This window comes from Mus caroli, unplaced genomic scaffold (assembly GCF_978045245.1).
Source record: "Mus caroli unplaced genomic scaffold, Mus_caroli_1 scaffold_12, whole genome shotgun sequence".
In the NCBI taxonomy this organism is placed as follows: Eukaryota; Metazoa; Chordata; class Mammalia; order Rodentia; family Muridae; genus Mus; species Mus caroli.
This window is the reverse complement of record NW_028227267.1, coordinates 112,096,042-112,123,087: the sequence shown is the minus strand read 5'-3', so window position 1 is coordinate 112,123,087 and position 27,046 is coordinate 112,096,042. Positions and strand designations below refer to the sequence as shown.

At 40.6% G+C, this 27,046-nt stretch overlaps 1 long non-coding RNA gene across 2 annotated transcripts in view; it reads left to right on the top strand.

Annotated features, from left to right (window-relative positions):
* The window catches only part of LOC147001944 (uncharacterized), a 33,445-nt gene extending 15,458 nt beyond the window's left edge, over positions 1-17,987 (top strand). Inside the window, exons 2-3 of one of the 2 annotated variants that reach the window (XR_015044760.1) lie at positions 10,249-10,398; positions 17,817-17,987. This is a non-coding gene — a long non-coding RNA (uncharacterized LOC147001944). Of the gene's footprint in view, positions 1-10,248; positions 10,399-17,491; positions 17,571-17,816 lie in introns of those variants that run through there. The other variant, XR_015044759.1, reaches the window with a different exon arrangement.
* Positions 17,988-27,046: the final 9,059 nt, after the last annotated feature.

The following is a 27,046-nucleotide window of genomic DNA, read 5'->3' as shown; positions in this document are numbered from 1 at the left end:
AACCTCTCTTGGCACATCTAATAGTATTATTTCCAAATTTTTATCTGTCTTTCTGACAAGGATCCAAGTTCATTCCTCCTTATAACTGTCACCCAGCCAGAGACCTTGGAAACAAGGTGAATCTAATACTGCAAAACAAAATGCATTGTTTTCACCCGCAAATCTGTTGCTTGGGTTGTCTTGCTTCCTCAGCTCATGATGCTGCTTGAGCAGGTGCGTCTGTCCCACATATGAGCTCTTTACTCCCCCTTACACCCCTTTCTGCTAGCCATTAAACCCACTCTAACACTCCTCTCTTTTTTTCTCAGCCATTAGACTATCTACCTTCATCTATCTCCTGGATCATACGTGTGACTGACAGCCATCTGCTAGCTCTGATTGCAATTCACGGTCTACACATAGCAGCAGCCTTTACAAGCAGTGAACTTGTGAAGCATAAAGAAGATGACTCCTCTGCTCTAATCTTCTGATCTGAAGAAAAAAGCAGCAAACGATTTGCCTGTTCACAGCAAGGCCTTCATTGCTTAGATTGCGGCCCTCTATTTCTTGTTCACATTTCACAGTGCGGCGAACACTTCATTCTCTCCAACCCGAACTCATTCCCATCTGAGTGCATGGCTCCTGTTCTATTATCTCTCTGAACTGATCTCGCTCTTCATGCTTCCAAGCTAAATGTTTCTTGTCATTCACATTTCAGTTGGAATAATTGAAATAATTTCCTTTTAGAGACCCGATTGACTTAAAATAAAGTAGCCACTGTTTCTCTATGTGAGCATATCATTTTTGTGAATTCTCTTCATGGTATTGATCATTATCTGATTTATTTGGCTTCGTTCACTTGATGTGACCTTCAAGAGAACAGAGATTATATGCATGTTTGATTACGATCTTTTTTTAGTCAGTTGATTACCATTTCCTTCTAGTTTTCTATCCCACTTCAGTGGTAAATCTCCTTACTCATCATTTCAGCAACTTTTCTGACAATTTCCCTGCCTACCCTTTCCCATTCTGGCAAGTCATCATTTCTAAATGAGTCTAACTTCTAACTTTCTATGTGCCATATTTGTCCTCATAAGACTTGCTGGGTGAGATTACATAACCAAGAAAATTGGTACCATTAGTAATTTGTAGCCATCATCTCACCTGGGCTTTTGACACTGCATCTTAATATATAATAATCTTAACATATGTCCCAGTTGGCTTGTGTGCCTCTGCTCCACAGTTATTACACATCTCCACACCTTCACTCTTACTCCCAGCAAATGATCTAGCTCATTAAAAACAAGAAGCTCTTAGAGGGATGCTTTTTCTACTCTCCCTACTGAAACCACCTAATCTTCCTTTCTTCTTAACTGCCCCTCAGACTCACAGGGGTGCCCCTTTCTTTCCTGAGGCCATGCCCCCTGTTCTTTTGTGTGGACACCATCAATGCCCCACACTGGGACCTTGTGGTGGCCTTTTCTGCTCTGCACTGAAACTTCTTTGATCTTATGGCTCATTCTCATTCATTGTGTCCTCCTCTTCTTCATTTCCTTTCATTCCCCTTTTCCCCTTTTCTCTGCTTCCCACTTCCTTTTTTGCTCTTTAGCCCTCACCTTTCTTCCCCTTCCCTCTTTGCTCTTCCCCTCTTTTCTCCTTTGTGCCTTGGGATTTCAAGCAGATTACATTATTTGACATGCTGTCATTCTGTTCCTCTCTCCACTCCAACCAACACCACCTGGTTTATTTGTTTATTCCTTTTCTACATATTTCAGGTTAGTTTTGACAACTGGTCTTGAAACCAATGTCTGCCCAATCACCACACTCTGATTTTTGTGTGTTCTATCCTTACTATAATTACATGTTTGATGCTTGTCTTAGTTACTATTCTATTACTGTGAAGAGACACCATGACCAAGACAACTTGAAGAAAAGAACATTTAATTGGGGGGTTGTTTAAAATTTCAGAGTGTTAGTTCTTCATGATCATCATGATCAGAAGCATGATGATGACAGGTAAGCTTGGTGCTGGAGCAGTAGCTAAGAACTTACACCATGATCCACAAATATGCAACAGAAAGAAAAGACTGGCCTGGTGAGGGCTTCTGTAATCTCCAAGCCCATCCCTAGAAACAAACCTCCTCCAACAAGGCCATACCTCTTAGTCCTTCCAAAGCAGTTCCTTGGACTGGACTAGGGATTAAACATTCAAATATATGAGGCTATGGAAGTGAAAAGAGGTGTGCTTATTCAACTTCCCACAGCACCTAACTTCCTGATGTTCTGAAAGCTGTGAGAAGAGGGAAGGAACTATGAGTATCTCATTTGCTGATCTCATTCACTGATCTACACAAGTATCTAGCACAGCGACTGAGCCAACATTGACTTTACTCTGGGTTTTTGGTGAGTGGATGAATCTAAGAGGTGAGACAATGGGTAGAAGGAAGACGGAAGGAAGAGGAGCAGGAAGAAGAGACTAGACAACAAAAGTAGGAAAAGGGAGCACAGCTCAAAGGCACACTGCCCTCGTGGTCATGATGAGCTCCTTACAATGAAGCTTGGGTAGAGGACACGTATGATAAAGTCACAGTCAGTGGGCAAAGAAGTAGATAAGCATCTAGAGAAGTGATACTCTAAGTTGATGATCATGTGTCTACCATTGAGTATTAACTTTCTTCTTGAAAAATCACTAAAAATAGAGGACGCAAGCAAGAACTGTATGTTTACATATAATGTGGTTGGAAAATAAATTTAAAAAATTAAGTGAACTTGAACATATCCAATTGGGTTAGTGAATAAAAAAAACATTATTTTTAAACAAAGGAAATCATACTAAAATATCAATTTTAATTAGTAAGTTAAAAGGAAAAAAGAAAAAAAATCTAAGAATTCAATTATAGAAGCACTTGGCTAAATGCTATGTGAATTTGGTTTTCCTTTTATAAGCATTACCGTGTCACACAGAGAGTAGCAGATGACATAAGCAGATGGACTTGTGTGATCTGTGCTGTTTAAAACCTTCTCTAACATTTTTTTTGGCCATATTCATAAACAGAGGGTATGGTAGAAGTAACTTACATCTGTTTAAAGCCGTTGTTAACTTCTGTTGAAATTTATTTTAGTAAGCTATAATACAGCACGGCTTTTTTGATTATTATGGGCAATATTTTATCCATTTCAGAAGTGAGGTCTAAGATAGATTTCATTACTTCTAGGTAACTCTGAGTTTGAAAAATGAAACTTTCATATGCTTAACCTTTCCTGTTGTAACTATTCTTAAGGAATTTGTTATTTGTAGAGAGTAGTTTTAATTAATAGCAGAGATAGAAAGGTATGAAAGGATTTTTGTTGGAGTTAATATTTTTTTCTTACAGTTTTTGAGGCAATTTGGAGTTGATTTCATTCTTTCCTATGCTTTGCCACATTGGCAAGTAGATGGCTTTTATTTGAACAAAAGGGACACTGTTCCTTTTGCTCACTCAGTTTCCTACCTTTATCTTGGTGTAGAATGTAATCCTCACTCAGTTCCCTACCTTTATCTAGGGGTAGATGTAATCCTCACTCAGTTTCCTACCTTTATCTAGGGGTAGATGTAATCCTCACTCAGTTTCCTACCTTTATCTAGGGGTAGATGTAATCCTCACTCAGTTTCCTACCTTTATCTTGGTGTAGAATGTAACTATTATTACTCTGTACTTGGTAATGCTTGGTAAAAGCAAAGAAGAATCCTTTTAACTTGGTGCCTAGAAGATGTGATATAGATTTAGAGAAATATTTTCTTGGGGCTGTTGAGATGGATCAGAGGTTAAGAGCACTGGCTGCTCTTCCAGAGGACCCAAGTTCAACTCCCAGTACTCTCACATGGTAGCTAAGAATCATATGTAACTCTGCTTCCATGGAATCCAGTGTTTTCTTCTGTCCCACTGTGTAGGCAATACATGCAAATGATGCAACAGACCTACATGTAGGCAAGATACCCATATGTATTATTCAATAATATATGCATATAATATAATTAACATGTACAAAATTTAAATATATAATATATTCTATAATAAAAGTAAATAGTAGGAAGAAAGTATTTTCTGAAGTTTAATAATTATTATCATTTTACAGATTTACCTATGTACACTTGCTTACAATGCCCTTTTTATTTCCCTACCATACCTATAAATCTCTCTCTTCTATTCATGACTATTCATTTTGTTTTGTGATCCACCAAGATAAACAAAAGGCATCTGCGTGATGCTGAGTTTGGGGTACAAAACAGAGAGCATACGAGTGAGGAGAGTTATTTCCCTTCCTTGAAGATCAATAGTCAATAGTTCGGAGGAAAAGAGCAGGGCCCCATGAACTCCCCCCCCACCGATTGACTGATTTTTGATGGGGCTGGTCCCTATGGACTTAGGGCAGGTGACTAAGTTTTGTATGAATTAATGGTTACTGCAGTTGTACTGAGTTTAAGGAATGGCCTTTTGTTGCCCCCACTCTGTCTTCCTGCCCCTGTATACTTCCTGCTTCATCTTCCACGATATTTGCTGAGCCATGTAAGAGTTGGAATTAGAGACTTGTTCAGGGTGATCACACATCTGGCTCTTATTTCCTGCATTCTAGGTGGCCAGGGGCCTGCATTCACCACTGTTCCTAGTAAGGGGAAGCATCTCTGATTCAGGCTGGGAGCTTCCTTTTTCAATGGGAAGAAGCATAGGTGGTCAGAAGGTATTGGTTACTGTGCCAGTTTAGTTAGCTATTAAAATACTTTCCCTGCATGCACCTCCTACCTCCCTGTGATAATTAGATTTATTGAAAAGAATAAGCTAGAAAGGACCCTGATATAGCTGTCTCTTGTGAGACTATGCTGGGACCTAGCAAACACATAAGTGGATGCTCACAGTCAGCTATTGGATGGATCACAGGGCCCCCAATGGAGGAGCTAGAGAAAGTATCCAAGGAGCTAAAGGGATCTGCAACCCTATAGGTGCAACAACATTATGAACTAACCAGTACCCCGGAGCTCTTGACTCTAGCCGCATATGTATCAAAAGATGGCCTAGTCGGCCATCACTGGAAAGAGAGGCCCATTGGACATGCAAACTTTATATGCTCCAGTACAGGGGAACTCGAGGCCAAAAAGTGGCTAGGGGAGTTGGGGAGAGGGTATGGGGGACTTTGGGGATAGCATTGGAAATGTAATTGAGGAAAATACCTAATAAAAATATTTAAAAAAGAAAAGGATAAGCTATTACTTTATGTAGTTATCATTAAAGATGTTAATAAAAAAATTCCAGCCTGATAAAATTTATTCCTTATTCCAGTTAGCTCCTTTAGAAAGTAATTTATAATAGAGAACCTTATAAGTATTCTTAGTAGTAGAAGTACCCTGGAGTAAGAATATTCTTTAAAATACAAACAACAGTCACAGCTTTCAAATCAATGTTTTGATGAGTATTTGAGAATAAATTTGATGAGTTTTAAATATGCTTCTAAAGACAAAACTATAGGCGCTTCAGGTGAGACGATAGACTATCCAGGATTGATTACCAAGATAGACGTCATTTTGGGATAAATTGCTAAATAGAAGGTCTGCAGCCAGGATCACAGAAAGAAGCATTTCCACCCATCGTACTCATTTCCTAAAGTTGTCAGGATGGACTATTGATTTTAGGCTTTGTGGAGTCCCATTCTCACATATGGGTCCATAAGATTCTTGCAGAGAAGAGCAGGCAAACAGGAGTCGCTGGGCTGGCTCCTTTCCCAGAGATCCCCTCTTTACTGAGCACTTCCATTAAGTTATTGTTCTTTAATTTAATTTTTAAATGAATAGTTTTGCCACTCAATGCAATGGATAACCAATGTATACCATAATCCCAATGACCTTTTTTTTTTTTTTTTTTTTTTTTCTGAAAACTGTTTGTATGTGTATGGTATGTGTGTGCTAGTATGGACACGCACATGCTGCAGCATACATATATGAGTCACAGAACTGTGTTGGGGAGTTGGTTGTATCTTTCCTTGGTGGGTTCCATGGGAGGAATTTAGGCTGTCAGGCTTGCATGGTAGGCATCTATACTTGTTGAGCTGTCTTGCCATTCAACAATGGTCATTCCTTAATTAGGGATGTTACAATGGTCAGCTGTGTTGAATAGAGTGGATGGACCAGTTAGCCAGTGCTTTCTAAGCACATAGACAGTAGCTCACTTATGAATCTGACCAGAGATAGGAAGATAGTTAGTAATTTTCCTAGGTTGTTTTGGTATAATGTTAGCATCAGAATACTTTTACAATCTGCTTGTTTTCTTAATCCACTGCCCAATCCCAATTTGGAGTCGTTTTTGCTATATACAGCATAGGCTGACATTACATTTACAACCCTCCTGCTTGGGATTCCTGAATGCTGGGATTACTGGCAGGTGTCATGGTATTTAACTTGTCTCTCTACTTCTGATTGTTTCCAAAACGATTGTATGACTCAGCAGTTTGCTAGCATGAAACTTGATAAAATATAGATTTGGAACACAGCACACATGATTATTTTATGTGCAGATGTGGTAACATAATGTCAGGTCAGCTTTACTTGACTGGCAGCACACAGTCTGGAAGGCTTAGCCAGCGGCAAACAAAAGTGAAATTTATAGTTGTTTGCCATTATTGAATTTAGCAGCAGCAGGTTCTTAGAATCAGGTCAAAGTGGAAAAGTTCATGTTGATGAGTCAGGGGAAAACTGATAATTTAAAAGATGAGCAAGGAGGATTTCTCAACCAAGAACAGAAAAAAGCTGAAACCTGAATATAGCACTGTGGTGCATAGTGCCTTGGTTTCTAGTGCCTGAGGGTGGAAGGCAGTGAATATTGCCCACAGACCTTCCTGCTTACAGCAGGTATTTACTCAGAGCTCTCAAAGACAGGCTGAAGCCTTACTATTCAATAGCGCCATTATGTAGAATGGCATCCAGGGACTACATTGATGCCAGCCTCTCTTTCTCCGCATGGAATCTTGCACATTATGAGTCCCACAAACCACCTTCCCCCGTTGTTTCACACACTGTTCTGAAAAGTCCAAGTCACAATGGAAAAAGTAAAAATTTCAACACTGCAAATTTTTTTCCTCTTTTTTTTGTTGGGCTAAAGGGAAATACACTTGAATGTTTCCCAAGCTCATGGTAGGTGACCTTTGTTGTCTGACATGGAAATGAAAATCCACCCATTTTCATATTTGGCTTAATAAGGTGCTTCAAGTAGCAATATTCAATAGCCCAAACTGACTGGTGATATCCTGTCTCGATGGCTCATTAAAATTGGCTGAAGATAATGAATTCATCTGTCACATTTGACTAAGTGAGCTGTCCCCTGCATGCACTCTGGATAATAGCATTTTTAAAATGAAGGGTATTCAAACAACCCAGATAAATCTAATGTCTCTAAGAAGGGTCATCTCAAAATGCCCACTCAGAGGTCACATTATGTAGTAGTTTCCAAATGGTTGAGGTACAAAATTGGGGAAGATGAAAACTTAGAGTAATTTCTTTCAAGCAACCCTAGCAATTTACATCTAGTAAACCATTCCCCTCTTTCAATGGAGAGATAATTTCCTACTTTCAATTTTGTGGGAATTTCACAAAGTTAAAGCTCTTATGTATTTTAATAGCATTAAGTCCCACGAAGCACAACATTCCCCCAGGCGAGGGATGAACTGTGCTGAGCAGGCAGGCAGCTTTGACACAGCTCCTGGAGATGCTGTCTGCAGTGAGACTGAGTCTACCTCAGCTCTAACCTACACTCTACCATTTCCTGCCTGGATACAACTTGGGCAATGTATTGAACCACTCTCTGCTGTGTTTCTTCAACCATAATGGGGGTGGGGTAAGACTATTAGCTACTTAGGGAGGTTAAGGGGGAAATTAGCATATTAATATATGTAAAATATTTATAATAATGTCTAGCACATGGGAATACCTGAGCGGAGATTAATCATGGGGCTATTACTCTCCTTCTTAGTGTTTTCTCTTTTGTTTCTAATTGCCTCTAAAAGTAAAGTACTGAGAAAAATAGGCTCTATGTGATGTGTTTCTTGGTTTTTCTCTATTTTTTTTTCAAATGGTTATTTCTGTGGTACTTTCTAAGCCAGTTTTCTTCCCTTCCTTTTTTTAAAAGCTTCCTAGCCTCAGAATCTCCTCTTGTTTGACAACTTAACACATAAAAGTTAGGACATTTGAGGTCTTTAAATCATAATGCTTCATGATTTGGAGGAAGGGTGGGATGAAGGGGGAAGAAAAAGGCCAAAATTGGTTAGACTATAAAACGTTTGACAGGTGCTGTGTTCTTTGTGGGATGCTGTCATGGAAGACAGGATCTGGAATGATGCTCTGTCAAAACCACCAAGTTGGTAGTTATTGTGAGTGATGAGTACAGCAAAGGTGGAATGGCGTGGATGGTGTCTGTGGTATTACCTCTGCTAGCTGTAAAACAGGGAGGAGTCTAAGTCATTTGTATTTTCTGGTTTCTTCATTGAGAAAGTTGTGGATGTGCTTTGATCTAATCTACCTGCTGTTCTCTCCTTCTGATTTCTGCCTTATTCTCTCTCACAACTTTCCCCTTTCAACTTCACTTGTCTATTCCTCCTCCACTTTATAGAGTCTTTAACTCGCTCACTCCACTTAATGCTGCCTCTATGTGCACAGGTGTGGAGCTATCTACAAGAAGACAGGCCAGCCTTTCCATGCAGCATTGCTGAAGAAAACACTCTCCCTCCACAGATAACCATCTACTGCCAATAGCTTCACAGATAAGACTTGGGACTTCATGAGCCCCTATATCTATCCTAGGATTTTGGCTGGTTTAATCTCCTGCAGGTCTTGTACATATTGTGACAGGCCTGTGAGTTTATGTGAGCAATGGCCCTGTCATGTCCAGCAAGTAATGTTTTGCTGCAAATGTCCACTACTCACAACCCAGATTTCTTTTCCACAGGCCATCTGAGTCCTCTTCCTTCCCCCAACCAATGGGATTTGTGAATGACCCCTAGGTATAAATTTGATTGAAGAACTCTGAGGAAATGGAACAAACTGGCTGTGAGATGTTGTCACAAAATCTATAAATGGTGCAAATTCTTTTTATCTGCCTTCGTTCTCACTCTGGGAAGGTTTGCGGCCTGAAGCAGTGTCCTCTTTCTTGATATGACAGTGAGAAGAAATAATGGTTTACATTTCATTCCTTTTTTTTCCACTATAATCAACACTCTATATGCATGATAGGCTTTTGAATTAAAAATTGCAGCCAATTTTTAAGAAATACTAATCCCAGCACTCGGGAGGCAGAGGCAGGTGAATTTCTGAGTTCGAGGCCAGCCTGGTCTACTGAGTGAGTTCCAGGACAGCCAGGGCTATACAGAGAAACCCTCGAAAAAACAAAACAAAAAAAAAAAAAGAAAGAAAAAAAATACTCATTGCATGCCAATGGACTCTGTCTTTGACCCTAGTACTATAAAGTAAGACATACTCCCTGTCCTCAAGGATGTTATTCTGAAAGAGACACAACCTGTGACCTGGCTACTGGAACTGAAACGGAGATGGAGTTAGTTGACCAAGTTATCGGTGGCAGACAATAGTTCTTAGAGCATTAGTTCCAATTCAAACACTTAAATGAAACTCATTCAGAGAGACAGATGGGCTGAAAACCCAAAATATCCAAAGATGTCTTCCCTGAGTTAACATATCTTGTCAGAACTGATGAAAAACTTGGCTGCTTTCTGTATGGTAGCATGGAAGCAGAAGATCTTAACTGAACAAGGACTTCCTCACTGCATTCATAGCCTCTGTCTGCATGCCAGTTCTTTCACCATTTATAGGACAGACACAAGGTGTTCAGCGCAAGCACCTGTTTATATAATTTCATTAAGTTTTGCTTTTTAAAAACAAGCAGTGTTGGGGTATCCAACAATGATTGAACTTGTTGGTGGAATGTCTTATCAGAAGAAATAATTAATATTCAGTATTTACCATGCCTTTGACCTATATTAATATATTATAGGTGAAACTGAAGGTAAATCCCCAAACATTGTTCCCTGGGTTCAAGACAACAAAGGCACTTATGTAACTTTGTATTTTTTTATTCCTGCCTTATACACAAGGAAGGAAAAGTGTAAGACAGGGAATCTTGCCCCGATGGTGAATTTGACCATTTTGTTAGTTTCATGGATGACATTTCACTGACTGCTTGAACTAGAAAGTTATTTGTTTGTGGTCTTATTTTATTCACTGTTCTGTAATGCTAGGTTTGGAACTTGAGGCCTCATTCAAGCCAACCAAAAATTCTACCATGGAGCTACATCTGTGGGGCAAGTGGATCCATGCCACCAGACAGAAGAACTGGCAAGATCGAAGCAGATTCAAAAAACTCCAGTACATCTCATAATTGACAATCGGTAGGTATTAGAATTAGCTCCTGGCAACTATCTGTCCTGGAACACGTCACCATGATGTTCTTCTAAGAGGACCATGACAATCAGTTATGTAGCATAAAAACCTAGAGTTCTTCATACTGATGAGGTACCTAGCTAGGCCTTGAGTGTGTAGCCAGTGAGCTTCGCTTCCTGGTCATCCCTTCCTATAAAAGGTATTTAATCTCTGACTCACCCTGAGTAAGCCATCTATACCCTCATCTACCATGAATAAAACAGTATGGTTAAGCAAGGACTGGTTCCTTCATCAAGGGCCTCCATGGGAGGAGGCTTTTGTCATACAGAGGCACGCCTCAGTCTCCTATAGAAGGCCTCTCTTCCAGCCCCTCCGTACTTCTGGTACTCACTTGGAGCTAAGCTGGATTTAACCCTGTCCCAGGGTTAGCAAGGGGCTCGACTCCTCATGGCTCATGGTGGTGTCTAGATACACAAGAGGACTGGAACTGCTGTCCTTAACTCCTCCTCATGGTTCCCAGTGCATTCTGGATAGACAGCACTCGTCCCAGATCTCTCAGTTTCTTGCCTGAAAGAACATGGACTGGGGGACTGGGACCCCTCTCCTAGAAGGCATTCTGCCTTCCCTGAGTGACATTCTGGCAGCACTGCAGTTCCCAGCAGAAAGGCAGACATGCAACCTGTCTCCCCTGAGCGGCACACCAACCTCATTCTGACACCCCTGCGGCAAGGCAGAAGCACAGACTGACATACATCTTCAGATATTAAAATATTTCTTAAAATATAGTGACATTTGAAAAGCAACCCATGTAAGCCCAACAGTAATCTCAAATGTTGTTCGGCCTGAGGTTACTCAGCCGTCTGTCTGTCATGTCCACATATACTAATTTCTTCATTATCACTTTCTGTATCATGGCTAGAATGAGCTTAGTGTTCCCAGTTCAAAAACAACTTTCAGGGGTTTGGCTTAATATTTTTTTAAAAAAAGTTATTATAGTAAAGTACATGCAACAGAATTAACTCTGCTAACCATTTTCTTTTTATTAAAATTTTATTTTATTATTTCTTGAGAGGCTCGTATTTAAGTATTATATTTACACCATTTCTATACCTTTTGCTTCCAACTCATCCTGCATTCCCCACTCCCTCTCAAACTTGCTATCTCTTCTCTTAGTGTGTGTGTGTGTGCGTGTGTGTGTTGTTTATGTGTTTCGGGAAGACAGTTTGAGATTGGCAACCTATTGGTGTCTCATCCTTGGGGAAGCCTGACTGTCCCATTCTTAACAGCCATTAATGGCTTGTCACTCTTCATCTTGGGGTAGGGACTTGTGAGATTTTTCACCATCCACTTTGATATGTCAACTGATGTTGTCATTGTGTGGCTTATGTTTATATGACAATAATGTTAAAATTTCATTGCTGCAACGTGCTGCCATATACAGAAGACACTGTCTGATAGGTGGCATGCTGGCCCTCTGACTCATACAATTCTGTTCCATATTTAGGGATTTGCTTAGGTGTAGGTGTTGTGTTGTAGACATATAAATTGTTTGCAGGCATACATAATCAGTTGTTGCTGCATTTTAACCAGCTGTGTATCAGCCACATGGGATGGCATATATTACAAATTTCAGAAACTTGGAGGTGTGGGCATGAGTACCAGGAATTCTCACTGACATAAAGAGTTTGAAGCCTCAAAGACCATGCCTCAAACCTTAGAAATAAAGAAGTAAAATAAAATACAATGCACAGCTTACTGGCCCAAGGCACTTTAACAAGTGCTACCCTCATTACCCAGGCCCATGGTACTTTTGCTCTTAGCTCCAAAATGAAACCATCCATTAATTAATCTCTTCCTAGTCTCTCTTTTCCCTGAACCCTGGCAACTAGTAATAGGCTTTCTACCCCTACTGCTTATCTGTTCTGCATAGTGTGGCTAATTACGATGACAAGCCCTGACCCGGAGCCAACACTTCAGTGCCCGGGATGCTGACCCTGTTCTTACTCTGTGAAAAGCTAGTGAACTTTTCACCTTTTGTTCAAATTGGGTATGCATGTTTCAAATCTTATCTGCTGTAGAACATTGATGCCCTGATTTTTAACCTTGCTTTGGCTTCAAGCTCTTATTTTGTTTGCAGGGAACAGCCAAGTTGTTAAGGATGTTGTATGAGGCGTGTCGGTCTAGAAAAACAGAAGGCACATATATGTACAAACACACACACACAAGCCTGGAAGAGCCTATAGTTACTAACATTGAGTCTATGTTGAAGGGACTGAGAAGCTAGGATGTCTGTTGTCAGTGGGGGATGGTAGTAGTGGTGGTGACTGAAACTGCAGCAGGGGCAGCAGGAGCAAATGGAGCAGCTGGAGCAGCAGGAAGAGCAGCATGAGCAGCATGAGCAGCTGGAGCAGCTGGAGCAGCAGAAGCAGCAGGAGGAGTATCCGGAGCAGCATGAGGAGCAGCAGGAGGAACAGCTGGAGCAGCAGGAGCAACATGAGGAGCAGCTGGAGCAGCAGGAGCAACATGAGCAGCTGGAGCAGCTGGAGGAGCAGGAGGAGCATCTGGAGCAGCATGAGGAGCAGCAGGAGGAGCAGCAGGAGGAGCAGCTGGAGGAGCAGGAGCAGCAGGAGGAGCAGCTGGAACAGCAAGAGCAGCAGAGCAGCAGGAGCAGCAGAAGCCAGAGAACATAACCTTGCCCAGCAGGAAAAGCTTGTGTGTCTGCATGCATTGTTTTATTTCAGCTGTCTTCATCTGAGTGGAAGCAGTAAAATGCCGCCCTCATTGCAGACACTTTTTTTCCCTCCTCACTCACAGTTACACATGCCAGTCATCTCAGGAAATGCCCCCACAGATAGACTCTTGTGTTCAACTAGACCTAGATTTGTTAATCCAGTCTAGTTGACAACCAAGACCATTTTCACAGATGCCATCTATAGCTATAGGTGAAGTAGTGTTCGGGTCAATGAAATAATATAATAAATAATACATGGAGAGGCAGAGAATCACTACTTTGCATTAACCCCCATAATAATCATGAATGCTTCTAAGTGCTATGTGCTGTAAGTGGATTGAGAATGTTTGAGAGGGATTATGCTGGCGAATGTACAACTTTCTCCGGAAGCTAAAGAAGATGTGGTGCCTCTCCAGGCTAATGCTCCTACGGAGGAGATTCACCACCTCGAGAAACCTTTTGTGTATCAACAGGAATATGTGTCTTGGGTGTTTGACCTGATTCTTTACGCCAATTACTGTGCAGATCTGTATTTTTTTGAATAAAATTTGAATCAATGGTGGTAAGTGAAAAAAAAAACTGTAAAAAGAAAAGAAAGAATAAAAATGAACAATTTAAGGAGAGTGAAGATAAATTATTGCAGATTCAAAGCTTGCCTGAGCTACAGAGTGAGTTCAAGGTTAGCCTGGGAAACTCAGTAAAACCATATTTCAAAATTAAAAATTAAGAAGAAGAATGCAGCTGTAGTTAGCAGAAGGGAGAAAAGGTAAAAACAAAAGACAGGGAAAACCAATCATTAAAGTATTGCTGAGAGTCAGTTATTTGGAAAGTTTACTTAGCATATGGCTTTTTCCTTTCTTGTGAGGCAGGAGACTGGTGCTAGTGTTCTGTACTGTTTTAAGGATGTTTGTATAGCAAACATCTTTTATCTTTTCCTGGAGGAAGTGAGGGGTCCTTATGGTCCATTTCAATACACAGGAGTTTCCTAAGAGCAGGGTTCACTCCCCTTTACGGTAAGCCATCCCATGTGCAAGTCCCTGACACTCCTCACATTGTCTTGTGATCTTTGGAAATTAGGAGTTGTGCTAGACTTTAACGCTTTCTCTGTGACTGTTAAACTGAGTTCTGGCTCTGATCTCGGAGCCTCTTGTCCTCTACCAAAACTCACATTTCTTGAGAGTACAGTAAGAATTTCAGACAGATGCTTAGTGTTGTTATGAAGCCTAATGTGAGCTAAAATCTAAGCTGTGATGTGGATGGTAAAGATTTTAGCAAAAACGAAGTGTTCAGAGGCAGAGGCCAACCCTCCAGTTAACATTGTTAGTGGTTGTATTGATCCTCTGAATATGTTTTGGGGAAAAGTGAAATCAGGTTTGACAGTTTTCTTTGAAGGTGCAGATTCAGGGTGTGGGGTAGACAAACAGGAGGCCTCGCCATTTAACTGACCTGAGTGAAAACTTAGAAGCTGTAGTAACTGCCATGCTCTGATAACCTTAATGACAACCTTCCCTTTATCGTAGAAACAATTCCTATATCATAGCAACGTTAATTCCTAGGCACTTAAATGAGCAGCTAGTGCACAATTCTCAGAATTATGAAGACAGAACAGTATTACAAACTAGGTCCCATGTTTAAAACTGCAGGATGGTACAGGTCAACTCCTCTGTTCTCAGAGAATGTTTCCTAATAGTCAGTCACCAACTTCAGCTCTTACACTCTTCTGGCTGCTCCTCCATGATTCCTGAGCCTTGGATCTGGGCTGCAGTATAGATGCTCACCTTAGGGCATAGCTTTCTATAGTCTCTTATTCTCTGCATTGGGCAGTTGTAGGTTTCTGTGTCAGTCCTGATCTAGTGCAAATATCAGGTTCTCGGATAAGAGGTGAGATGCCAGGTTACAGTGACAGCTAACTAACACAGCCAGCAGGTAGAGAAGATCTGAGTCCAGTCGATTTAAATATAATTCACAGTACTGTAGAAATGGAGAGACTTGAGCGAGAGATAAGACACAGCTTAAACGGCATTACAGGATGAACTATATCAAACCCTGCATGACATGGTAAGCTGGAGAGGTTAAACACTTCTTGTTAAGCTCATGGAATCAGGGAATAGATATACTGCCAAATCTGAAATGTGGTGACATAGAATGAAGAGGTGACATGTATCCAGCTATCAGTAGCATCTCAGAAAGACTAGGAAAGTCAAGAAAAAGGGGGGGAAGCTATTTAATTTTTAATTACATTTACTTTCTTTTCTATTGGTGGAGAGGTCTACATGTAACAATACATGCGTAGAGGTCAGAGGGCAACCTGAGAGAATCAGGTCTCTCCTTCTGCCAGGAGAGTGCCAAGGATTGAACTCAGGTCAGCAGGCTTGGCCGCAGCACTTTTTACCTACGGAGCCATCTCAAAAGTCCCCAATATTACTTCTCATAAAACGAAAACATGTAGCAAATGAAGTTTCTGAGGTTGTTTTCGATATGTTTTTCTGTTTACATCTAACAAACATTATTCTTCACAGTCTCCTGAATGTGTTTGTCTTGGGTATGTTAGAAGAAGCGTTCACAAATACAGTCATAGTGGGAATGGGTCATAGTGCTAAGTAAAATGATTATTTAAAAAGGGAAGGAGGAGTTGCTCTGTGCCCTGTAATTTAGTGTCTGTCAAACTAGCACACACTCGGGGGAGCAGGAGGCACCAGAACCCAAGGACTTTCCTCCAGGTGCCCAGAGGGCACCAAGACTGTGCCAGATGAACAGTTAGTTGACTTACTAGTGTTTCTCTCAGAGCTTCCAGCACCCATAGTTAGAAGACTCGTCTCTCCACACAAAGAAAGACGCTTATTGTTATTATTTGTGCCACCATGGTTACATGAATATTTATGATTATGTCACAATAAAATATGTCTTTGAACCAGAAATTAATGAAATTCTCTCATTTTATGGCTTTATGGAGCCTCAAGTTCCATAAATAAGTTTTATTTCTGTTTGATTCCAAGGAATAAATTTAGATGCACTTCTTTAGGGCAGTATTGCTGTCAGCAATATTCTATTAGGAAAATAAGAGAAGCAATGACTTTAGAAGGATAAATATATGGCTTTATTTATGACATTAATATGCACTTGTATCATGAAAATACAGAATGTGTATAAAATCCACCTGTAAATTCTGATTTTTTTAAATGACAGTAACCAAGAGAAAGGGCAGATAACATGTGGGTAGCATTCGCAGTGCTATTTTCCAATGCAAATCTTGAAATTTTACAACAAGGCTTTTTTTTGTTAAGTTGTAGACTTTATTTATCATCTCTCTTGTTTTGGAGTTGAGGGGATATACAGACTATTTAGGGCCGATACTGATGCAAATCCAGACAGAAAGCTGCTTACAGAACACTGGTGATTTGGAACCCTACTATCAAAAGGATCTGGCCTCTGTTTTTGCTTTACTTCTTTCACAATTACCAGTCTCTCCTGCCTTCATCTATGCAGTAGAGTAAGACATCACAAATACAAATGTACAGGTTTCCCAAAGGAGGTAACATCCCTAGAAGTTTTAAACTACAATAACTGTTGAGGGAAAGTGAAAAACTGTCCTGATCATTCAAGGCCAGAACTCAACAACACTTTTTTAAATAACTGTTTTACTTCTCATTTAGGTATCACTGCCAGGTGGTGAAAACAAGTTTCTCTTCATAGACAAACTTTTACCCAACTTCTGAAATCTCTTTCAACCCCACCCATAAGCCTACTTAATACATAATCAACTTTTAAGAATGCAGTTTAGCAAGCTTCTCCCTGCCTTCCTGCCTTCCCAATCTGGTCCTTCCTGATATCTGGTCAGGGATTCTTCATCCTTCCTCTCTGCTGCTCACTACCCCAGGGGATGTCAGATGGCTCTCCATGCCTTAGGGAGGAATGCTGCTAGATCAGTTGAGCCAGTCTCTCTGGACCTGATGCTTCCTTCTAGTAATTTTCCAGCCTCTGCTTTCTTCTGGTCCTTGTGTATAAATCTCCACTGTCCCATAATGTATATGAGGAAGTTCTTAATCTTTCCTTCTGCCCCCTTGCATGATCCACTAGTTCAAGCACTGCTTGTGCTGGGTCTGAACAAAGTATTTCTTTTGATGTTTTAGCAAGTGCTATTGAATAGAGTATTTCTCTCTCTCTTTTTTAATTGGTTATCTTATTTATTTACATTTCAAATGTTCCCCTTCTCAGTTTACCCTTTGCAAATCCCCCAGCCTCAGCCCCTCCTCTGCCTCTATGAAGGTGCTCCCTCACCTACCTACCTACCTACCTACCTACCTACCTACCTACCTACCCCTGCCTCACCTCCCTATATGATTTTAACCCAGAATTGTCCTTGTCTAAAGGCAATGCAGGGACAAAGAGTGGGACAGAGACTGAAGGAAAGGCACCAGAGACCACCCCACCTAGTGATCCATTACATCTGCTGACAGCAAACCCTGACATTATTGCTGATGCCAAGAAGTGTTTGCTGACAGGAACATGGTATAGCTGTTCCTTGAGAGGCTCTGCCAGAGCCTGACGAATATAGGTGAGATGCTCGCAGCCAACTGGACTGAGCACAGGGACCCCAGTGGAGGAGTTAAGGGAAGGACTGAAGGAGCTGAAGGGGTTTGCAACGCCATGGGAAGAACAACAATTATCAACTAACTGGAGTATTTTCTCTTTTAGCAGCAGTGTCACTGTCGATACTAGCACAGTGCAAGGAAAACGTCTTGAGGACCTTAATCTGACAGGAGCTGGGATAATGGAGTCGAAGCCTCTATGTTCAACAGCTTGGGCTCAGAGCGCTTTCACTAAGAAGCCCTTGAGATCTATAAATATATCTTTGCAGTTCAAACTCACCGAGACAAACATCTTCTGGCTCTCAGAGGCCCTAAGGGAAATACTCCTGAAGTAAATAAAACATTTTATCTTCAACTAATTTGTAGCCTTATATTTGGGGTCAGTTCACCTGTGTTCCTTAAATATTACTAGCTAATACTTTAATAAGAGTCATTAGGAGACAACAGGGGTAATTAAGGGTGGAAGAGAGAGAGAGGAATTTTGAACACCATTTGATTTTACCCAAGACTGAATCAGGTTTAAAGACTGACAAGGGTCTTTGTTCCATCTCAACCCCAGTCCTTCATTATTCACATCCAGTGCATGCTCTGTGTAATTCCACAATGGCACACCATCGATGGGACGTAGTAGTTCTCAAACCACGGACATGGCTTATTTTTATCACGCCAGGAACTTTATGCTTTATATAAAAATAGTTCATTTATATTGCACCTTGATTATTTTCTTTCACTTTTTTTTTCTTAAATATAGAACTGTTTTAAAGATTACAGAAAATCTTAGTGGAGAACAGCAGCAGAGATAACAGCCAGCAGTCAGCAGCCAGCAGCCATCTGTTGTACTGGCTACCCTTATGCAAACCAGAGAAATCTTGCTTTTTCTTTGTAAATATTTGTTTGAATTGTTGTAATTTTGAGACTATATACATGCAAAATAGCTTGAAAAGCTGTATATTAGGCTAATAATTTCTTTTCCAAACTTCTGGAAGCATGGCTTAGATTATAATATGACTGACATGGTCCAAACGTAAACATTCAAATGATTATCATCAAGCCCAGATTACATAGGAAGATTTATTTTCTGTTTTCTAAAAATTTCAGGAAATTTTGTAGTTGGCTTTGGAAGTAAATTAAAGCTAGAGTCAAATTACCTTTACCATATAATCTTTCTTGTTTTTCCCTAACTTTTAATCAGATTTTGATACACAGCATCTCTCTACTTTCAAATTTAAGATGTTTCCCAAAATTTTTATCATACTATATATATTTTTTCAGAGATCCATAATTTTAGGTTATAGTAGCAGTCACTAAATTCTTACAGCTTCCAATGAAACAACTATTCTAAAAAAGATGGTATTTATTTTGCTTGACATGTGTGGCAGGTTGATTTCTTTTCAAAAGTCAGTTTACTAAATGCCACAGCCCATATATTTGTCTATTTTCAAAAGCAATGTGATGGTTGGAAATTAGCTCTGGGGTCAAAGCGCCCCTTGAGAGCCTCCCTTCAGTAACTTCTGTCTTGTGGTGGGCTTGCTTATCAGCTGCCTTGAGCCCTATCCCCACTCTACCATAAAAATGCCTGAGCTAGGAGCTCAGCGGAACACCAGACAGCAGTTGCTAAAAGTCTCCTCTAAAGAGACCTGTTGCTACAAATCTCCCTCTAATATTTATGCAGCTATTTGCAAGAAGAATTTCTGGACTTGTTTGTGAGTCAGTGGCACATAGCCATCACAACCACAGTGGTTTTGTGTGCTTGGAATGTCCAGTAGGAAGCCCTTGAGAAATTTAAAAGCCAGAAGCAGACTTCTATTATGAAATGAGTATGTAAAATATAGGGAAAGACAACCACATGTGCAAATAACACACACTGACGTAAAAAGACAACAATTACTTTAAACCATTCTAAGAAGGCTTTTTTTTTTTTGTGGTCTTATAATTTTATTGCTGTTGTTTTTTTAACCCTAACAAGATTAGCACAGTGGTGGAATTCAGTGGTTTTAAATGCCAGTCCCTAATAAATTGTATTGGAATGACCACGATGTTTTAAAACTGCTATCATTTTGAATTTTTTTTTTATATGTGGTCCTCGAAGCCTAAATGTGAAACTGTTGAATCCAAATTGCACATACGAATGGATCGCTAATTTTAAAAACAGTGAAGCAAATGCCAACATAGCTGAGTTAAGGACCGCATCTGAGGCCCCCTGGAACAACCATAAAGTACCTTTAGCAAATGTCTCAGCGTAGCTGCACAATACAGTTCACTCTAGAGATGAGAGGTGAGAATCACATGACCTCTGCCTTAAGAAATTCAGTGGGAGGGGGAAGATCTCTGGGTGACTGGTTGGTAAGAATAGGTGTTACGGGAGGAGAAATGAACCTCAAACATTCAGCAAAACACAGGGAGACTTGCACACGTGGTATCACTTGGGCAGAATATTGTAAGCTGGTGGGATACAGAGGAGTAAGAGGCCATGGGCTTGAAACATGCTGTGTGTTAGAATCTCTTAAAAATGCTCTCTGTGCCTTCCTTCTTAGAGCCCTATTTCCCTCCAGGGGATCTTTGGCAGATGTCCTTTGAGCTGAGAGCAAAGGGTCAGAGGTTGTGACCCTTGCCTTCTTGCCTAGTCCTTGCAGCCTCTAACGCAGCTGTTGGAGATGCTTATCACTCTTCAAAAGGCGCCTGCAGGGAGTCCCTGCTGGGTGCCTACTGGCACGTAGAAGTCTCTTTTCTTCAGCGAGTTTCTCCTGCAGCCCATCTAAACACCAAGTGTTTAGTCCAGGACAGGGTATAAAATGCTTTTGTAAGCACCATTCCATCTTATCTCCACAACCCTGGGACATAGGTATTGTGTCTTTACCCTTTTTAAGGGATTAAGTCACTTGCTTAAGAGGATGGGCAGTTAATAACCTTTGGGGCCTGAGCTCAAGCTTGCTTTTTTGGCTCATAATCCTGTGATCTTTGCTCTACATTTAGAGAGCTTCCCTGCTTCTGCGTAAATGGAGGAAATGGGGGTTCTCAGTCTATCAGGCTAAAAGCTACCCCCAAACCAGTTCTAGCTCTGCTTTGTACTTTTTAAGTTTCCCTGGAAGACTTCTAGTCACGTTTTGTGGGAGTAGTGATAAAAGCACAATAAATAAATATGTGTTGGGAAGAAGCAAATATGTGTACTTGGAGTGTCCTTGAAAATGTGATCATGTTTCACCTTCATTAAAGGTTTGATTCAGATGTTCTTTATTTCTCTGAGTTCTCCCAGCTGCAAGGAAAACATTAGAAATAAAACTTTACTCATACTAAACAGAATATCCTTACTTACACAGAAGTAAGCAGCTGACCCGGGATGTACATGTTGATATGAAAAGGGGAACACAGGACATGAGATACAAAAAGACCCGTGAATAGACGGTGGCTGTAGAAGTGAAATCTGGGGACTTTCCCTTTTATAATTACAACTAGATCTTCTCTACTATACACCTGTGATTTTTGTACATTTTGAAATGGCCGATGTTATTAACAACAGTAACTACATTGCTAGCCTCTTTCACTCAGCTTCGTGTTGTCTACTGATGAACTGTTACTCACTCTGTTCCTAAGCAGATGAATAGATGTAGAAGTAAGGCAATGAACTAAACCTGGTTAGCATTAGAGACCAAATTCTTTTGAAAACCTGTATGCAGCTGAGTTCATCCTTTAAGCAAACACATGTAATGCCTAATACGTAAAACAGAAGCACAGAGGTTGTCTCAGGAATACTGTGAGAGAGTAACGCTCTGCTCCCATCATTTGGGCCAACTTTAGATGTGTCCAGGAGGGGTTGTAAACCAGTTGAACCCTCCAGAATGTCAATTCTGTGATATTGTCTATCGCTGAATAAAATAATGATACTTCAACTTTACTATATGTTCATCTTACTTTGATTGGGGGTGGAGGCAACTGAAAGTCTGGGAGAGGCTAAAGCAACCTCATTGTCCCCAAAGTAAGGCAAACTGACATGAGACTGGTAAAATTTCTTTTTATTTTTCTCTGGGAAATGGGCTGTGAGCATATTTTCATGACAGAATCAATGTTCTGTAACTTTTAGGATTTAAAGGATGGGATAAGTAACCTTAAACCATACTGGAAATAGCATGATATCTCTTTGATTGGTGGCTCACCTCCACCATCCATCATCATGTTAGAAGAGAAAAAGAGGCCCTGGCTCATCAATCCATCTTCCCACATTGTCAGGGCGCCCATCCTCAGATAAACACAATCTGTTTCCATTATTTATTTTCCGAGGAGGATTGAGTAAACTGAAGTATTCCTGCTTTTAGCTTAGGCATGGTCTTTACAGGACTGAGTGGTACCGGAGCCTGTCCTGATTTTAAAAGCTTGGCCTACTGTAGATAGAGAAACTAAATTACATGCATATTTCTATCACCTTTACATTGCATTTACATTTATACAGACTTTAGGTCTGCTTGCTTTAAGCCCTTTTATACTTTTGTATGTTCCCCCCCAAATATTTGCAAACATTTGAAAAAATGTATGCTTCAAAGTACTCATTGAATTAAGGGTTGTATATTCTTATTTCTCCGTTTCTATATATATTAACTGAGTGGGGTTTTCACTGCTTCCTTCTTCTACCTATGTGTAATGGCTAGAAACTTTAATCAAAATGGAAGCTGTCGTTGTTTTCTATATATTCTCTCTGGACAGTTTTTACTTTGACTTTCATATGGTTGATTCTTTTAGATTCAAGCACATTTTTCATTCATTTTGCCATATTCACCACAATTTTGAGTTTTGAGGTGACTTAATTTCACTTGAGTCAAATCTTTCTTTTTCTTGTGTGTGTGTGTGTGTGTGTGTGTATGGTGTACATGCATGTTCACATGTGCGTGTTTGTGTGTGTGTGGAAGCCTCGGGTTGATAATAGCTCTGCATCTTATTAATCAAGACAGATTCTCAGCTTAACCCAGAGCTCACCAGTGTGGTTAGCCTAGCTACACAGCATGCCTGTAGGACCACTAGCCTCCATCTCTTGAGAGCTGAAATTCAGGCAGACCACCATGCTCACCACACATTGAGTTCTAAGGATTTGAGCTTGGCAGGCATGCCTCTACAGCAAACACTTTATCCAAGGAGTTATCTCCCAAGCCCAAATTAAACATTTTTAAATAGCTGGTAAACTCCAAATACTTCTGGAACTTAGGAGATTTAGTGAATATTTATATGATTTGCTCCATAATTATTTCATTTTACAAACTTACTTCCATTCCATACTGACCTTAAGGGCCTTTACATGCATATGTCAGACATGCTAGATGTGTCTGCATACATTGTGAAAGCACTAGGCTTTTGTTTTTTTTAGGATTTCTTTGCTTGTTTGTTTTGTGTGTGTGTGTGCCCATATGTATGCTCACTTTGGAATGACTTATTTAGAAATATTAGAGGGTGTCGTATAGCATAACAAGAAAGATAACATGGGTCATGGATTCAGGAACAAAAACATTTCTGTGAGCCAGACTAATTTTGTGAGGAATGCAGCCACATAGACAACACACAGAATTTTAGTTCGCTGTGAAAGAAACAAATATCCATGTCTTTATATGCATAGCGTCTTATTTCCTCTGGCCACAAAATAGCATTGTTCAATGTGGTCCTCCTCCAAGCTTGGGGGTGGGGGTGGGGGTTGTGTGAATCTTTCTTAATGCTTTTCTCTTTGCCCCTCACTCTGGAGAAGGCAGTTCATGCCTGGATGGAGGGTGTTGTGAAAATACGTTTTGACGTGGTGAGGAAGTAAATATGAACATGTGGGGCTTTGTCAGAATGCATCAAATAGGATTGGTGCTCTTTCCTATTTCTCATGGGCGCTCCGTCAGACCCCGGGATACTCAGAGAAACCTAAAATTCCAAACATTCTGTAGCTTTCAAAGTTTAGGTTTCTCAGAAGACCCTTCTCGGAAGAAGGTTAGAGAGGAAATGACTCAACAGCTCAAGCTGGAACTTAAAGAGTTCTATTTTCAGCGAGGAAGTCTCCTCTGTAGGGCTGTTTCCGTGGGACACAGCAAGAAGGTCCATCCCCTTTCCAGCCTCTGTAATTACGACGGAACACGGGCAGCGGGCTGTGTGTGTGATACTCGATAAAAAAAAAAAAAAATTGCATTTTTCATACACTCAGCTGTTCTGTCTGGGTTTTTGTGCAGGGATTTCCCTTTGAGGCCAATCCTGATGTGAGAGTTTTCTGAAAGCGTTCGCTGTGACTGCTGATTCCTTGCGCTTAGGTTTTGGGATTCCATTGTTTCCCCTTATTGTCTCCGCTGGCTGCTGACTTCATTTTAAAACAGGCATTTTTTTCCCCCGGAGCATTTTAAGAGTCACAGCAAAACTGTGCAGACATAACCAAGAATTCCTATCAGCTTCCTGTGTCTCACACACAACTCCTGCCTTTATCATGAGAGTGGGGCTTCTAGAACAAAAGAGGAACCCAACAGCTGTACTTGAGACTGTACCAGCTGTACCCAGAGACTGAAGTCTGGACTAGAGCTCACGTTCGGTGTTTGCTCTGCGGGATTTCACAATGTTCTAAGTAAGACACACATGCATCATGAAATCATCATACGATATTCACACAGTCTGGGGGTGGGGGGTGTCTTCTGCCAGTTAAAGAATTAAGAAGCAGGAGAAATCTGGAGCAGCAGAGAAAACTCTAATGCCGCAGACAGCAACAGACAGAATCAGCAACTGAAGAAAGACATTTATTAGGGTTAAGAACTATATGGGTATGAAACAGACATACAGAGAAAAGGACCCTCCCTCTCCAGAGCAGAGCGGGCCTTGGGAAGCAAAAATTCCAGTCACCTTTTAAGGCCTTTTTTTGTTATTGTTTATTTATTCTGGAAGAGTTTTTCTCCACTAATTTAGGGTTGGTCAGTTTGAAGAAAGATGGTAAGGTTGATTCACCCACAAGTATTGTGTAAGCAGGCCGACCAGGACTTTTGGGGAGTCAGTCCGCCGACAGGGGGATTACTGGTAGGAAGCAAAACAAAACAAATACTCAAAACAACCTGGCCCTTCCTCCTGTGAAGGTTTGATGCCCTAAAGTTGGAGAAATGCCGGGCTGGTGAAGTGAGAGTGGGTGGGAGGGCGGATGGGGGAGCACCCTCATAGAAGCAGGGGGAGGAGGGATGGGATGGAGGCTTGCAGAGGGGAAATCGGGAAAGGGGATAACATTTGAAATGTAAATAAATAAGATATCCAATAAAACAAACAAACAAACAAACAAACAAAAACCTGAAACAACCTACAAGGCCTTTGTCTTTTAAACTCCAACAGGGGTAACTTGTGGACAGCCTTTTCAGAACAGACGTATTTTAAAGTTCTATTTATTTTGTTGTGCTGAGTTTGCACCTCATTGCATGTGTATGCAAGTGCTCTATTGTGGGGTTATACTCCCAGTCCCAATCATACATTTAAAAAAAGATAAAAAAAAATTCAATTCTAAATTATAGAATTTATTTATAAACTCGTTGCTATTTTTAAGATTAAGACATCAGTGACAACTGCTTCTTGAAGCGATGGAAACAGTGCTGTTCCTGGAGAGGCTACGTGTAATTTCAGGTGAAGATCTTGGAAAAGACAAACTGTTGTACTGATTTGATGAACAGGTAGTTTCCTGCCTCCAGCTGCTGTTTTTCTGCATGAGATGCCTGCTGAGAAAAGAGACAAGAAAAGTTAACTTGTTTGAAAAAGTAACTAAAATTCATTATTTCTCTTCCCATCTACCTTTCTGCTGCCAAGAGCGGAAAGTTTGTATCTTGGAGGGGAAGGTGGAGGGGGCAACTTCCAAACATTTATCCTTCCTGATTACCGTAGAGAACTAAGGTGTTTCAAACTGGGGAGCTGCATTTCAGTTAGTTCTTTTATGTAAATCTGTGTTTATGGACACACTGGCCGCATTGAAATGAGGTGGCTGAGACGCATGCTTTGTTTCAACAGGTAGAACTCCTGGGGACCCTGTTAGGCTGTGCTTATTGGTCTCTCACAACATGGATGGTGTTACAATCACGTAATGGGAAGCTTTAAAATTTCACAGTGAGAAATCCATTTTGTTTGGCCCTGTCAACCAACTTCCCATGTCACCATTTGTAAACATCACTGTGGTGAAGGAAGCTTGAGAGTGAGTGCTCTAGGTAACTGTGGAAAGAAACATGATCTATAGGAGGTTGGCTAGCTGTTGATTCCCGAGTGTTAAATATGGCAGCCTAAGGCAAGACAGCAGAATTATTCAAAGAGAGGCTGTATACAGAATGAATGAGAATATCAATTTTAATGCCATTGTCTGGAGTCAAACTCTGCTCTTTTATCATAAGAATGTGCCGTAAGCTCTATTCTAATAGGCATGCTGCTCATGCTTTTGAATTTATGCTGAGAATTTTGCAGCTGCTTCTTCTTCTTCTTTTGTAATCAGAGGAATACTATTTGTTTTAAGAATACTATTCAGTGTTGGTTGGAGATGAGGAAGTCACAAAATGAGGGGACACTGTTATGTGGAGAGGATGTGGCTTAGGAAACCTGTCAATCACAGTCAGGCCCAGGAGACCACACTGCTGCTCACCACTTCCCAACTTTATGAACGAGCCGAGCAAGCCATTTGCTGGAGAATAGCAGGTGGTGGCATTAAAGAAACCGCTCAGAGTGAGAGAAATGGAGGGAAATGGAGATATACACTCTCACACATGTGCTTAAAGTAAAAAAGAAAATCAACCTAATTTTTTTTATTATATGGTAACCACTTGTTCCTAAAAATGGAGAGTTCAATGATAGAAAATACATTATATGTAATATACACAAAATGAATTATGACTTAAAATAAATCTTGTCACTTATATGGTAGATTGATTGGAAATCATAGATGGAAGACAATATTTAAATATGAGGGTTTTTTTTTGTGAGAATCACTAGTTACTTCAAATCCTGGAATCTCTCATGTTTCTTTTAAATACAGCAGGGTTAAAAATATGTGAATAGCTGACTCAGTAATTTCTATATCAACTATGGTTTAGAAGAACATGCACTGAGGCACGTGATTGGTTGAGCCGTTGAGGGGATGGGGAGAGAAGGGTATGACTGAGAGGGAGAAGAAATTGCTGGGCAGGGGAGGATGAGCGGGAAGCAGCAGAGAAGATGGTGTAGTGCCCATTGGGTGGAAAATTGTGGCTGTTTTGATGGTTAGAGGTTAGCACGCCCTTCTGAATAACTACTCCCAGTCAGCACATGACTGAGGACCGCCCTGTTGAGACTGTGGGAATCCCTAGTCAAACTTTTGCTGCTTAGCTCAGAGGCTTGATTTCACAC